Source organism: Nuphar pumila, chromosome 8 (genome assembly GCF_984573655.1).
Source record: "Nuphar pumila chromosome 8, dmNupPumi1.hap1.1, whole genome shotgun sequence".
In the NCBI taxonomy this organism is placed as follows: domain Eukaryota; kingdom Viridiplantae; phylum Streptophyta; class Magnoliopsida; order Nymphaeales; family Nymphaeaceae; genus Nuphar; species Nuphar pumila.
The window spans coordinates 122,232,606-122,245,705 of NC_143256.1; positions in this window are offsets into that span (position 1 = coordinate 122,232,606).

Below are 13,100 nucleotides of genomic sequence, written 5' to 3' on the forward strand. Positions count from 1 at the left end.
TATGAAATGGGCCTATCGTTAATCTCAAGTAAACAAATAAAAGGCTAAGAAGATAAGATTGTGCATTAGAAAAGAAAGAATATATGAAAAAATTAACAGCAAAGGAGATAAGGTGGTTGAGAAGAATAACAAAAAAAAATTCTTGTAATCTTCAATCTCTAAAAATGTAGCCTAATTGTATGGGATCTACCAATCATTGTGTAAATCTCTTATATATGAAGGAAACCTCCATTCTGGAAATGGTAGAAAGAGAGAGTGAGGATCGTGGATGTAGGGAAGTTTACCTGAACCTGAACCACATAAAATTTGTTTTTTTTCTTCCTTGTTTGTTTATCATGTGTGTGCATGTTAGATCGTTCAATGAGATCCAATACGTGGATATTGGATCCTCATATCTCTCTCTTCCATTATCAAAGAAGGGTTATGCAGCTTCTCTCTCCATTACTGAGGGGTTCACCCCCATTTTTTTTGTCCCTCTTTTCCTCTCTCTCTCTCCTTCCTCCATTACTAGAGCAGGGTTCGGCACCCCTTTTTGTCTCTCTCTCTCATTACCAAAGATGTATTACCCTCCTCTCTCTCCAATTCAATAAGAGTTGATGTCAGAATGAAGTTGCCTTAGACATCAAACTCAAGCCTATTTTACATCCTAAACTCTCAAGCTTTGATGATTATGATGGTGTTGAATTAATTCAATATATGGAAATAGAAGTTATGTGAGGGAAAACAAGAGATCCAAGAGAATGACTAGTCCCATAAACATTCATACAAATGATGGGTGTTCTATAATTCTATTTTAAACCCAATCATGAATTTTGTGCCTTAGGGACAGGATTTGTTTGTCTTGGTGAACAATTATTCTCTACATTGGAGGTCGTGGTGACCATGATTGTATTGCTTTGTTTCCCTCAACCTTGTTCTCTGTAAGTCAATGTTATCAATATCAGGCACAGAGTCATTGAGCCACTGATTCAATTGTATTGATAGATACCAATACTCAGATGAATCATTCTATATCAGCCAAAAAATAATTAAAAAATATTATGTGTCAATCATAATGTGACACTTATTAAAGCTATTAAAATAATATTAAAATAATAATCATAAATTAAATTTGCGGGGTTTGATGGTGATCATTTGTAAAATAATAAACTAAATTAATTTTTTGTCATTTATTTAAAAAATAATTGATTCAGGGTGAAGCATATCAAAATTTTGTCGATATGATGTGTATCGAACATTGTTGTATGCTTGCGGGGATTGATGGTGATCGTATGTAGACATTTGTTTTGTAAGGTTTTTTTGATGATGCACGTGTTGCATACTGTGATTATTTTTTTGAATTTTTTTCTTAGTTTTTGGATCTTTGATTAATGTTTAGAACTGCATTAATATCTACCCTTACTATTATTGAGGATATGAGTTCTCTATTTGGCTGAATTTATTTGTGCATAAATAATAATTAATTTGTGCAAATGTAAAGGATACAACAAAGCCAAAGCAAAAGTGTATGTAAACCAAGTTATTGCACTTCAATACATTTGTAGCTAATACACCCAATGTGCCAACCAAACGAGCATGCTAGAAATCTTTCAAGCTAATTCAATCAGAAGCAATCACAAGTTGGATGTGTGTAAGCCTTCAACATGCAAGTGCGTAAGGAAGAAGCACGCAATGTTAGATGAGTTGCGAGTTGCCCGCTTAGGTGTTATACAGATCAACACCTACTTGTTGGATCTTGATATAGATCCAGTGTGGCCAAATAGGTCTCACATAGAATCTAATGACCTACTTAGTGGGCCATTGAGATATGCACCACCAGGATAATGGTGAGGCCCATTACACATTGGATTCTTAGCATGTTTGGGAATTCAATGGGACAGTTAGAGCTGGATAACGGCTACCCAGAGAAGGTTAAATTCTCAACCCCTGCCTCTGCAGCAATACACTGAAGAGGTTCAAGGATCCCCCTTGATGCAGGTCGTTAATCAATCATCAGTCCTCTTCTCCTCATGTCTTCCCTGTGCACACCCTGACCTTAAATCCATCAGTGGTATCAGAGTCATAGTTTCAGTGCACACAGAAACTCATCATTGATGCAAGAACAATAAAGCCGAGTCAAATTGTCCCATCCTTGGCCTCATCCCATACGGATTGTCGATGAACCCGACAAAAGCAGGGGAGGAGGCTGGGGCATCATCTTCACTGGTGACACAATATAGTAGCCTTACCGTCGGACCGGTCATGAGCCAGACAGAACTAGAGGGGTACACTGTCTGGTCTGGCACCAACGCATGCCTATTCGACGTTGGTGGTGCCCAGTAGGTCGGAGGCACAACTGCCACCGGTAAAGAGACCATTGGTTGGGGTTGTGATGGCTGGTATCAGCTCTTCTCATGGAACCACTCGTCATCGCCTTCCATATGGTGGTCACGCCCGACTTCCACATACACATGGCGAGGGTAAGATCTGAGGTCATCTCCGATGAGTTCCGTTGATTGGCCTCATCCTCGAGGTTGAAACATGGCCTCATCGATGATCTCTAGGGGCAGAAGTATGACATCGTCGATGTAAGACTAGATCTCAGTAGCCTCTGATAGGCCACCAATGAAGAGAGCGTACTCACCCACTTTAAGCAAACGCTGGTGGACAAGATTCTGGAACACCACCGAAATGAGTTCTTCCAGCGGCCATTTCACGGAGATCGAGATGTTGAAGGTAGAGAAGTACTGGATGCCTTTGAGCCAAGGAAGGGCGAGTAGAGCGGCGGCAAGCAGGAGGCATCTGGCAAGGAGCCTCAACACTCTGCGATCAGGTAGAGGCAAGGCAAATGGTGAACGTGTATGTCTGCAGCCGATGATGGCGACGTCGAATGGGGCCTTCCAAGACAGCAACAACAACAAAAATGTAGTGAAGCTTTTGAAGTTTTCAACCGAAAGATGGGCAAGGGTTTGAAGGAAAATGGCCTTGTGGAGGAGAACAATGGTGAAGGTTCGGTCGATCATCTTCGACTAGGGTTCTCTAAGAACGGAGGCATGGTCGTAGTTGGGCAGGACAATGGGTCAACGGTGTCATCATCGTCCCCAATCACTCATTTTCCGGCCATGAGCAGGAGAGTCATCGGAGCACCAACTGACCTCTTCAGCGGAGCCCAAGCGAGCAGGTCGTCGCATGGAAAATGAGGGAGGCTGACGACGAGGAGCAGGTTGTGCCTACCAGGGCTTCTTTGTTGGAAGTGGACGGTGGTTGCCATTATCAATGGTGTCGGAGCTCTCCACCTCGAGGGTGATCGTCTTCTCGAAAAACAGCCAGAGGGTGGAGACAGAGAAAGGATCTCTGGTGGCTCTCGAGATAGAATGACAGTTGTCGGCTCTATCAGAGGCCACTCGGTGACAGATAGTCTCATCCACCCATGCACCTAAACAACTCATAGTCACCAACGTAAATTCAGCCATCCTCAAAGAATCGTAGTACAACAGCCATCCATTCAAATTGACAAAGTTTTTTCGGCAGAACCAAACCCCAAATAGAACTTGGTGATCGTTCAATGAACAAAAATTGATGTATGGTTGCAATTCAGAGAATAGGGGAAGATGAGAAAAGTGATTCTGATCGAAGATGCATCTCTTTCAGCGCAATGAGTATCCAAGGTGCTTCCAGAATCAAGAATAAGCGCAGTTTCACCACTTAATGGACTCACATAGCCTATAGTTCAAAGAAAAAAACTCACTGATCTTGTAGGAGCTCTTGTCGATGAACCAGTCGACGAACAGAGGAGGATCATGGCTGCCGGCATTAAGGGCGGAGGAGACCCACTGGACGGTGGGGTGCTCAGTTGATGAGCGGTGAAGCACCGCGAGTGGAGGAACTGCTAGAGGCGGTTCAGCTGGCAGTGGGTGGAGAAGATCCCTCAGTGCCACGGCCGACGGTTGTCGAACCTTTAGGTGAAGAAGGCAAGGGCGATGACCGTCGCCCCATTCCCCTTTCTTCACTCTGTTTTCCCTTTCATAAAATGGGGAAACCCTAAAGAGTTCCCCTTTTACGTAAAGGGGTGACTTCAATAAAAAAAAAGATCCATTGCCCCTCTTCTCTATGGTAAAAAGAGAAACTTAAAAGAGCTTACTTTTATGCAGGCTTATCTTTTGAATCATTTTACGAATACTACCTCTCATTTTTTTATTTATCTAGGCTTTATCCTTTTATTTTTCAAAATAGGGACTCTACTTTTTGGTTTATTCCAAAAACAAACTTTTTGTGGATATTATCTGAGATAAGCTTGGTGTATTCATTTTTTCCAGAATTGCCACAATTTTATAAAATTATTGAAAACCACCTGAGTTTTTCTGTTTTGACTCAAAAAGTTTCAAAGTTTTATTTTAATATTCTTATTTGTTGTTATCCAGAAATGTTTCTAACTTTTTTTATTTTACTAAAAAGTGATTTTGGTTAGCAAGACTACCTCTGACAGGTTTGGATCTGGATTAGGTCAAGTTGTTCAGGTAGCTTCTTACAAACCTTGATTGGATCCGGTAAAACTTTCTAGACTCAATTATTATTTATATCTTTGTACTGATATTCTTGGATTCAGAAATATTGTGTCTGCACATATTTTTTTATGCATTAATATTTTATTCATATATGGATCCAGTATGGTTTGATCCAATTATTTTTTATATAGATCAGGTTTAATTATAAGATCTATTAAACATAGTGTATGAGTCATGATTGGATTTGATCAATATTAGATCAGATGTTTAGATCTAGTAAGGTGACATAACCTTTGATCCAGTATAAGATTATGAATATAGTTTAAATTAATTTGGTATAGATCTCGTTGAATTAGTTTTGGATCCAGACAATGTTATTGGATCTTATTGAACTTAAATGAATCTAGTGTTGGGTTTAGATACCCAGATATGAGATATGGATCGAGTTTGATCTAGATCGGATCTAGTTGAGTGATATGCCTGGATATGGGATATGGATCTAGATTTTATCTAAGATTGTAGTTGATACAGATAAGTGTTGTGCCTGAATATGAGATATGGATCTAGAATTGATCTAGAGACAAATCTATATATATATATATATATATATATATATATATATATATATATATATATTCTATATATTCTATCAGATATTTTGTATGGATCTAGTTTTGATCCATGTTGAATCTGGATAATATCATGCCAGATATTTGGATCTAATAATGATATATATTTTTGTATGGATATGAGATTTACATGGTTAGATCTAGATAAGTAGAATACTGAATGTATAATATGGATCAATTGGCATTTGAAATATATGGTTTTGGATATGGATCTGGATTATGTCAATTCCTGTAAGATCCATGGTTTTATTTAAGCTTGTATGAAGATCCATTTTAATATGGATCATGTTGGACTTGATAGATAACATCTCGAGTCGGATTTGGATATGGAATCCTACAAATCCAATAAAAATGGATATATATATATGGATTCGGTAATGAATTTGAAATTAAATATTCAAATTTGTGGTTTGATTAAAGCCTTGTAATTGACTTATCATATCTAGCATATTCAAATGATAATGAGATAACTCTTATTGGATATGGATCTGGTGTATATCTAAATTAGATTTGGATATAGAGATTTATGCTTAAATTCATAATGAAAAAACAACCTAGTTTGCGAATAATCTCATGATAGGGATATATCATGAAGGAGAAATCCAACTAGTGTATGTAAAACCACGTGATGTCATGGCTTAATGCAAATATTGCTTAAATGCAATGCATTGGAAAAGTAAGAGCGAAATTATAATTTTACACATGTATGTGAAGATATTTATGTGTATATAATAATAAATAATAATGTTTCCTATGGTATGTTTGTATAAATGCATGAAGGAATATTTTGTTTTCATGCATAAAATATTAAATAATGTTGATCAGTCACATTTATAACTATTTGGATCCAGTTAGACTGATCTAAAATGATAATGTACATGAAAAGTGAGAGTATTTGCTATGTTTAGCAAATCACATATTTATGAATTAATAAATTTTCATAGTACTCCACTAGTGTGCATACTTATGGTAAGGTCATGAAAGAGCCAAAGAATCCCATGACTATGTGAGACCTACATTATATGATATATTCATGGACTGCATGACTTAATATGCAGTGAATGGTGAATACTTGAATTTTATGGCATGATGGAAAAATAACCTAGTTTGTAAATAACCTCATGATAGGAATATATCATGAAGAAAAAATCCAACTAGCGGATGTAAACCTCGTAATGTCATAAGTGCAATGCATAATGCACTGATTATGATAAAATATGGGTGTTTGCCCCATGTGGCGAAGTGAAAGATGTTGGATTCTAATATGGATTCAATGTGGCCAAATGGGTCTCACATAGAATCCAATGACCCACTTAGTGGGTCATTGAGATATGCAACAGCAGGATAATGATGGGGCCCATTATACATTGAATTCTCAGCATGTTTGAAAATCTAATGGAACAGATAGAGCTGTATAACAGCTACCCAGGAGAGGTTAAATTTTCAGCCCCTACCTCTGCAGAAACACACTGAAGAGGTTCAAGGATCCCCCCTGATGCAGGTCGTTAATCAATCATCAATCCTCTTCTTCTAGAGTCTTCCCTGCGCACACCCCGATCCTAAATCCATCACGAAAGAGACCCGTCGTCGGCTATGGAAGAGTGGAACCGAGGTGACGCAGTGAGGGGGGACAGTGCAGTGATGATAAGTGACCACTTGAGCGGGAAGCGGCACGACACTTGGGTATATGAATGGGTGCAAACCTCGAAGGGGCACAACCCTTGAAGGGGTGCTCCCTTATGCGTTAAGGGGGTGCCTCCTTATGGTGTGAATAGGTGCAACCTCTTCTCTGTAAATTGGGTTGCACTAAGATATTGAGAGAGAGAGAGAAAGAGATGGAGGTGGCAAGAGGCCGGCCGAACATCTCGCCTGTATCAGGGAGAGAGAGAAAGAGAGAGATGGGAGGGTGTTGCAATAACCTCTATTTATATATATATATATATATATATATATATATATATATATATATATATATATATATATATTTGAGGTTAATGATGTTTACGCCGTTAACCTTTTTTGGCCAGGAGACTCTGATGCCAGGTGTTGTGCATCGAGTGTTTAAATGGACAGTCAGGATTTTCAGATGAGAGTTTCGCTCATTCGACAAATGACCTGATCCGAGCCCATGTGGAGGTGGTATGTACTAAACCTGGCTGGGAAGCAGATCAGGTCATGCTGAACATGAGCTTTTTGCTCATGCCAACATCGTGGCCATCAGTTTGCATTTTGGATGAATGTCACGTAGCATATAACTGTTTCGTTGACTTTTTAACTTTTCAAAATACAAAACGGACGGTCACGATGTTGGCATGAGCTAAAAAGCTCATGTTCAGCATGACCTGATCTGCTTCCACCTGGCTGTCGGCAGTACTTCTCCAACACTGAATGTCTCAAGGAGCATATCCAATCAAAGTGATCCTTATATCCCTTGTGAAAAGGTTGTTGGCAGGATCAATTGCACTGCAAAGAATTGTCAACACATTCAAATGTACAGTTCCATACAGTGCTAACCTTCAACCTTTTAAAAAAAAAAACTGAACAAAATATTTTCTTTGTGAGAGGAATGATGGTAACCTTTTTTATTTTATTTTTAATGCACTTGCAGACATCCAATCTCAAGCAACATGTAAGGACTATCCACCTCGAGGAAAGGCCGTTTTCCTGAAGTGTTAATGGTTGTGGACTCAAATTCTCATACAAGCATGTGAGTTAAAACCATGGGAAAACCCACTTCCGTGAGCACACACATGTACATGTGCTAATTTGTTTTTGCTTGTCACGGTCCACGACAATTTGTTCTTCATTCTTTTCAAAAAGGATTTCTTTGGAAATAAGTTAAATAACTTTTTATTATCAAGTGTTTATGTGGAAAAAAGCCCTCTTGTTTTTTTTTTATGTAGCCATATACTGAGGTCAATGCACACTTTGACAACTTGTAGAAAATTTGTATTGAATATCTAATCTCCAAAGATGAATTGCCGTATGGGGCGCAATTCGGCCATTTGGGTGCAGAACTTTTCTTGTTTCAAGATGATGTTTGGCATCATCATCGCTTCAGAGCTTTCTGTTTTCTGTTATTTCATTCATTTCACTTGTGTTGCTTTGAATCAAAATTGTTTGCAAGTGCTTTTGATCATTTGTTTAGTGTATTTCACTAGTTCAGCATCGTCAGTGTGTACACTCCTTATATTGAGATCTATAATCACCACCTTAGCATTTTGGAGTTCTTTATATCAGAAGATCAAAATCGTATTTTTTTGTTATGGTTTTTCACCTTTCAAGTTCTGATAAATTTTAACAGGAATCAACAGATGATGGAATGTTGGGAGAAAATATCAAAGAAGACAGTGGTTCAATTGAGATAGAAGATGCTCCAGAAACGACAGTTTCAGTTGTCAAGACATCTCTTAAATCATACAAAGAAGCACTAGCAAATGATAATTAATCCACTCTTGCGGAAGTGGAGTCCTTGCTCCTGCCCATTGAAGATGAAAAAACTGCTCTTCAAAATAAAGTTGCAGAAATTTCTGCAGAACTGTCAACTGAGAAGGATAGGGTTCTACGGATCAGTGCAGACTTTGAAAGTTTTATGAAAAGAACAGAGGGAACGAATCTCACTTGTACCAAATGTACAAGGAGAACTGCTTGAGAATCTCCTGCCCATATCTGTAATGGGACCCATAAACTGTGCATTCTCATTGTAAAATAGTTTCATAAATAAATAAAATTCTTTAATTTTGTATAGTGCCTTAGTGAAGCTGAAAAAAAACTAATTCACTGATGCAAACTTGTGTCGGTAAAACATCTTTCACTGGCGCAAACTAGTGCCAGTGAAAAGTTATGCAACGTAATGCCAGTGAAAATCTTTTCACTGGCGCATATTTGTTCCAGTGAAAATCTTTTTACTGACAGTAATAGTCGACAATAAAGGGTTGTATCACTGGTGCAGAGTTTGCACCAGTGAAAACTTTTTACTATCGAAAGTAAAATTCGTCAGTGAAAGCTTCACTGGTGAGGCTTTCACTGGCGTTTCTACTGGCGCAGCAGCTGCTTCAGTAAAGGCTTTCACTGGCCCAAATGCGGCGCCAGTGAATCTCCTTTTTTCCTGTAATGGTGGCTCGACAAAATTGCTCACATCCACACAATGAGAGTATGGGAGATTTTTATTTTGTCAACAAGTATAAGAGATTATAAGGCTCTTGAGAAAAAAAAAAAAAGAAACAGCACTAATTTGCAGCCAATACTGATTAGGGGTGGCAATCGGGTCAGGTTGGCGGGTCAGCATACCTCAACCCGAACCCGACCCGTTTATTAAACAGGTAACCCGACACAACCCGAACCCAACCCGTTTAATAAACGGGTTGGGTCAGGTAAACGGGCGGGTTGGCGGGTTGTCTTCTGCTTTTCTTCCCTATGAAAGAATACAAAGTTTTAGCTTTTAGTTCCTATGAATTTGTGTCTTTTGTATCCTTGGACTCGTTTGTGTTGTTTCTTAATTTTAGCTTCGGTTAAATGGGTCTTTGGTTTTTTGTATATGCAACTGTGTTTGTATATGCCGTAGGTGCTTCTGAAATGATGAACAGATCAATTAGAAGTAGGAGAACATGTTGAATGTACATAATGAAAATATGTCTCGTCGAGCCCAAATGCAGGAGAACAAGTGATGTTGAAGACATTGTCTCTCCTCCATCCCTTACTAATAAGAACTCCAAAACAGTGAGTTGGTTCTTATCTCTCTCTCTTTTTGTTGTTAGATTTTGAAACCCCTGAAAGAACTGCCTTTAAGAAGATGTTGAAGGAGAAGACGTTAGACGCCATTCCCTCTCTCTTATTCGGTGCCTCATGTGGGTGGACGCTGTCATGCGTAAGGGCTGTCGTACGGGAAGATGACCGGAAGTGCCGACCTTGGAAAGGTCCTCCACCGTGCATTGTGCCATGGTTCAGAGTTTGGCTGACATATAACCAAAGCTGGCCGGAGCTAAGAAACCCCTCCCACCAAAACGCTAGTGCTGGTTTGATGTGTCCCTTTTGGATTTCATCTTTGGTTGTTTCATTTCTATTTTCCTAAGGATTGTTTTGGGCATTTTTATTGTCTGTGTTGTTTGATGACTAAGTATGAATTTGAATTTCTTTTATGATGAATGAAATCTGATTTTTGTTCTTAGAAGGTATCGTTTAGGACAGGGACGTTGTGTTCTTAATTAATTATGAATGCATGTTTTAATTATTGTTTTATTAGAAGGTATTGTTAGGACAGGTCGCATATCACATTTCATGAATCTTTCGTGTTGAACTTTTTGAGATAAAACACTGTTTAAAGTGTGTTTGAGAGACGTTAGGTGTTCAGTGAAACGTCTCGATGAACTTGTGCGTCTCCCTTGGGCCTGAATTTTCTGTAGCACATTTAGTTTATTTTGATAGCTTATAATTTATAGTTAATGATTGTTTTTAGGTTGTTTAAGGGTCCCCAAATTCAGTCCTTTAGTTGCATGAACTTGTTTAACTTCCTTTATTATTGTTTTCTTGACGTGACTATAAAATTTTATGGGTCAGAATCTAGCTTTTAATTTAAAAATTGATAGTGTAACATGGCAGTTTTGGGAGTCCATGGCCCACATCATAGGGCATTGTGTTAGTGTACTGGGTACAATGAAAAAAAAAAAAAACCCACTTCTCTTGGACCGTTGAGTGCACTCCCCCACTTCTTCCCTCAAGCATCCTCTGCTCGTGAGAGCCTCTCACCGAAGGCTCTCTCTATCTCACCCTAATACATTTTTAGGTACCCTTAGATTTTAAGGGTTTTTTATTTTAATCTATTTTTTTATAATTTATTGTGTATATACATGTAAAATTTTATTTTTATTTTTTTATGTTTTTTTTTTGGGGGGGGGAGGGGGGTCTTACATTTTATGGGTTTTGCATTTTGTTCTTATTTTTGCAATTTATTAAGTAAATGATGCTAAATCTATTTTTTTATACTTAGATTTTAGAGGTTTTTGTATTTTAGACCCTATTTTTTAAATTTATTGAGTGAATTTATGCAAAATCTGATTTTTTCAGGTATAAACTTAGATTTTAGGGGGTTTTCATTTTTAATCCTTATTTTTGCACTTTATTGAGCGAATGATGCTAAGTCCAAATTGTCGTTTTGGTATGCTTAGATTTTAGGAGTTTTTATATTTTAATTCATAATTTTATGATTTCTTGATTGAATGCATGCAAAATATGGTTTTTTATATGCTTAGATTTTAAAAGTTTTACATTTTAATTTATTGAGTGAATGATGTTGAACCTTATTTTTCTTTTTAGCTATGCTTAGATTTAAGGATTTATATTTTAATGTCTATTTTTGTAATTTCTTGAGTCAATGAATGCTAAATTTGATTTTTTACTTTAAATATGTTTAAATTTTAGGAAATTTACATTTTAATCTTTATTTTTGTAATTTATTTAATGAATGCATGCTAAATCTAAAAATAAAATATGCTTAGAATATAAATTTGTTTTTATCAATATACACAAATTTTAATCACTTTGTCTAAGTTGTCTGTGATGATGAATCAAACGCTGGACACATAAAGAGTAATGTTCTAATGAGGTTGATGCAAACGCTAAACAAAGACACTTAGTAACAGTCTTAGGACTGGACTGGACAAAACATGGTATCCTTGTCCACCGTGTTGTCTGTGAATCAAATGCCCACTAACCTATATGACTAGGTATTGTACTATATGCAAAAAATGAAACCCAAAAACCTAACTTCACCTAGATGTTTTGGATTAAAGAATCTGACTAGAGAACAAATCAAGATTGCCCTATTTCAAAATTTATAGGGGTAACTAGGGGTGGCAAAATCTGACCCGACCCACCAACCCGCTTCTTAGCCGGGTTCGGGTTTTGCTTAAACGGGTTCGTGTCGTAAACGGGTCGACCCGCCTAACCCATTTATTAAACGGGTCGGGTTCGTGTTAGGGGTATGCCAACCCGTTTGACCCGTTTAATAAACATAATTGGGTCGTGTCGACCCGACCCGTTTATTAAACGGGTTAACCGTGTCATGTCGGGTTACCCATTTAATAAATGAGTTGTGTTCGTGTTTGCCACATCCGACCTGTTTAATAAACGGGTCATGTTCGGGTTGAGGTATTCTGACCCGCCGACCTGACCCGATTGCCACCCCTAGGGTTAACAGGTAGGACTGATTTAGGTCATTTCTTATTTGCTCTAGTTACTAAATATTGGATATGGATCTATACGTTCTTAGGTTGCATCTAGTGTGTTAATAAAATGGATCATTTCCATGCGAGTCCCATAATTAAATCCAATCTTCTATCCTGCTCTAGGGGATTATTAGCAAATCTTTATGGTTAACAAAATTTTATGAAATTTTAATTTTGAAAAAAAATATTTTATTTAAGATATATGTTTTTAAGATTCACTTGCATTAGAACACTAGTTGGCCTTGAGAGATGTCTAAGGTAGGGCTGGTAAACGGCCCTGAAAGAATCAAGCTGAAGACGAGCTGGATTGTGTTAAAACAAATCCATGTTATTTATACATGAAATATATTTTTTTATATGTGACACTTCATATGTATATTTTCATGCATCCAACTTTTCTTTATATTTATATGTTTTCATCATTCTCTTTAAATATTACACTTAAAACGTATATCATGAATAAATTATATTTATTTATTTTATCTATACGAGCCCAGCCAAACACCCTGTGATCAGACTTGACTCATTTAAGCTAAATGGGTGGCACGTGGCTGGGCTCGCCATCCCTATGAGCTGATTATGATCGAGGTCAAATCAGGTGATGTGTCGCAATTGTTTTTGTGTTTTGAAATCACCACCGTCCATTCTAAAACAGTGGGGTCCACCAAAAGTGCTGATGTCATGTTTATACAAAGATCAAGCCTACGGACGGTGGTGATTTCAAAACACAAAAATTTTTTATTTTGTCATATCACCTGATCTGT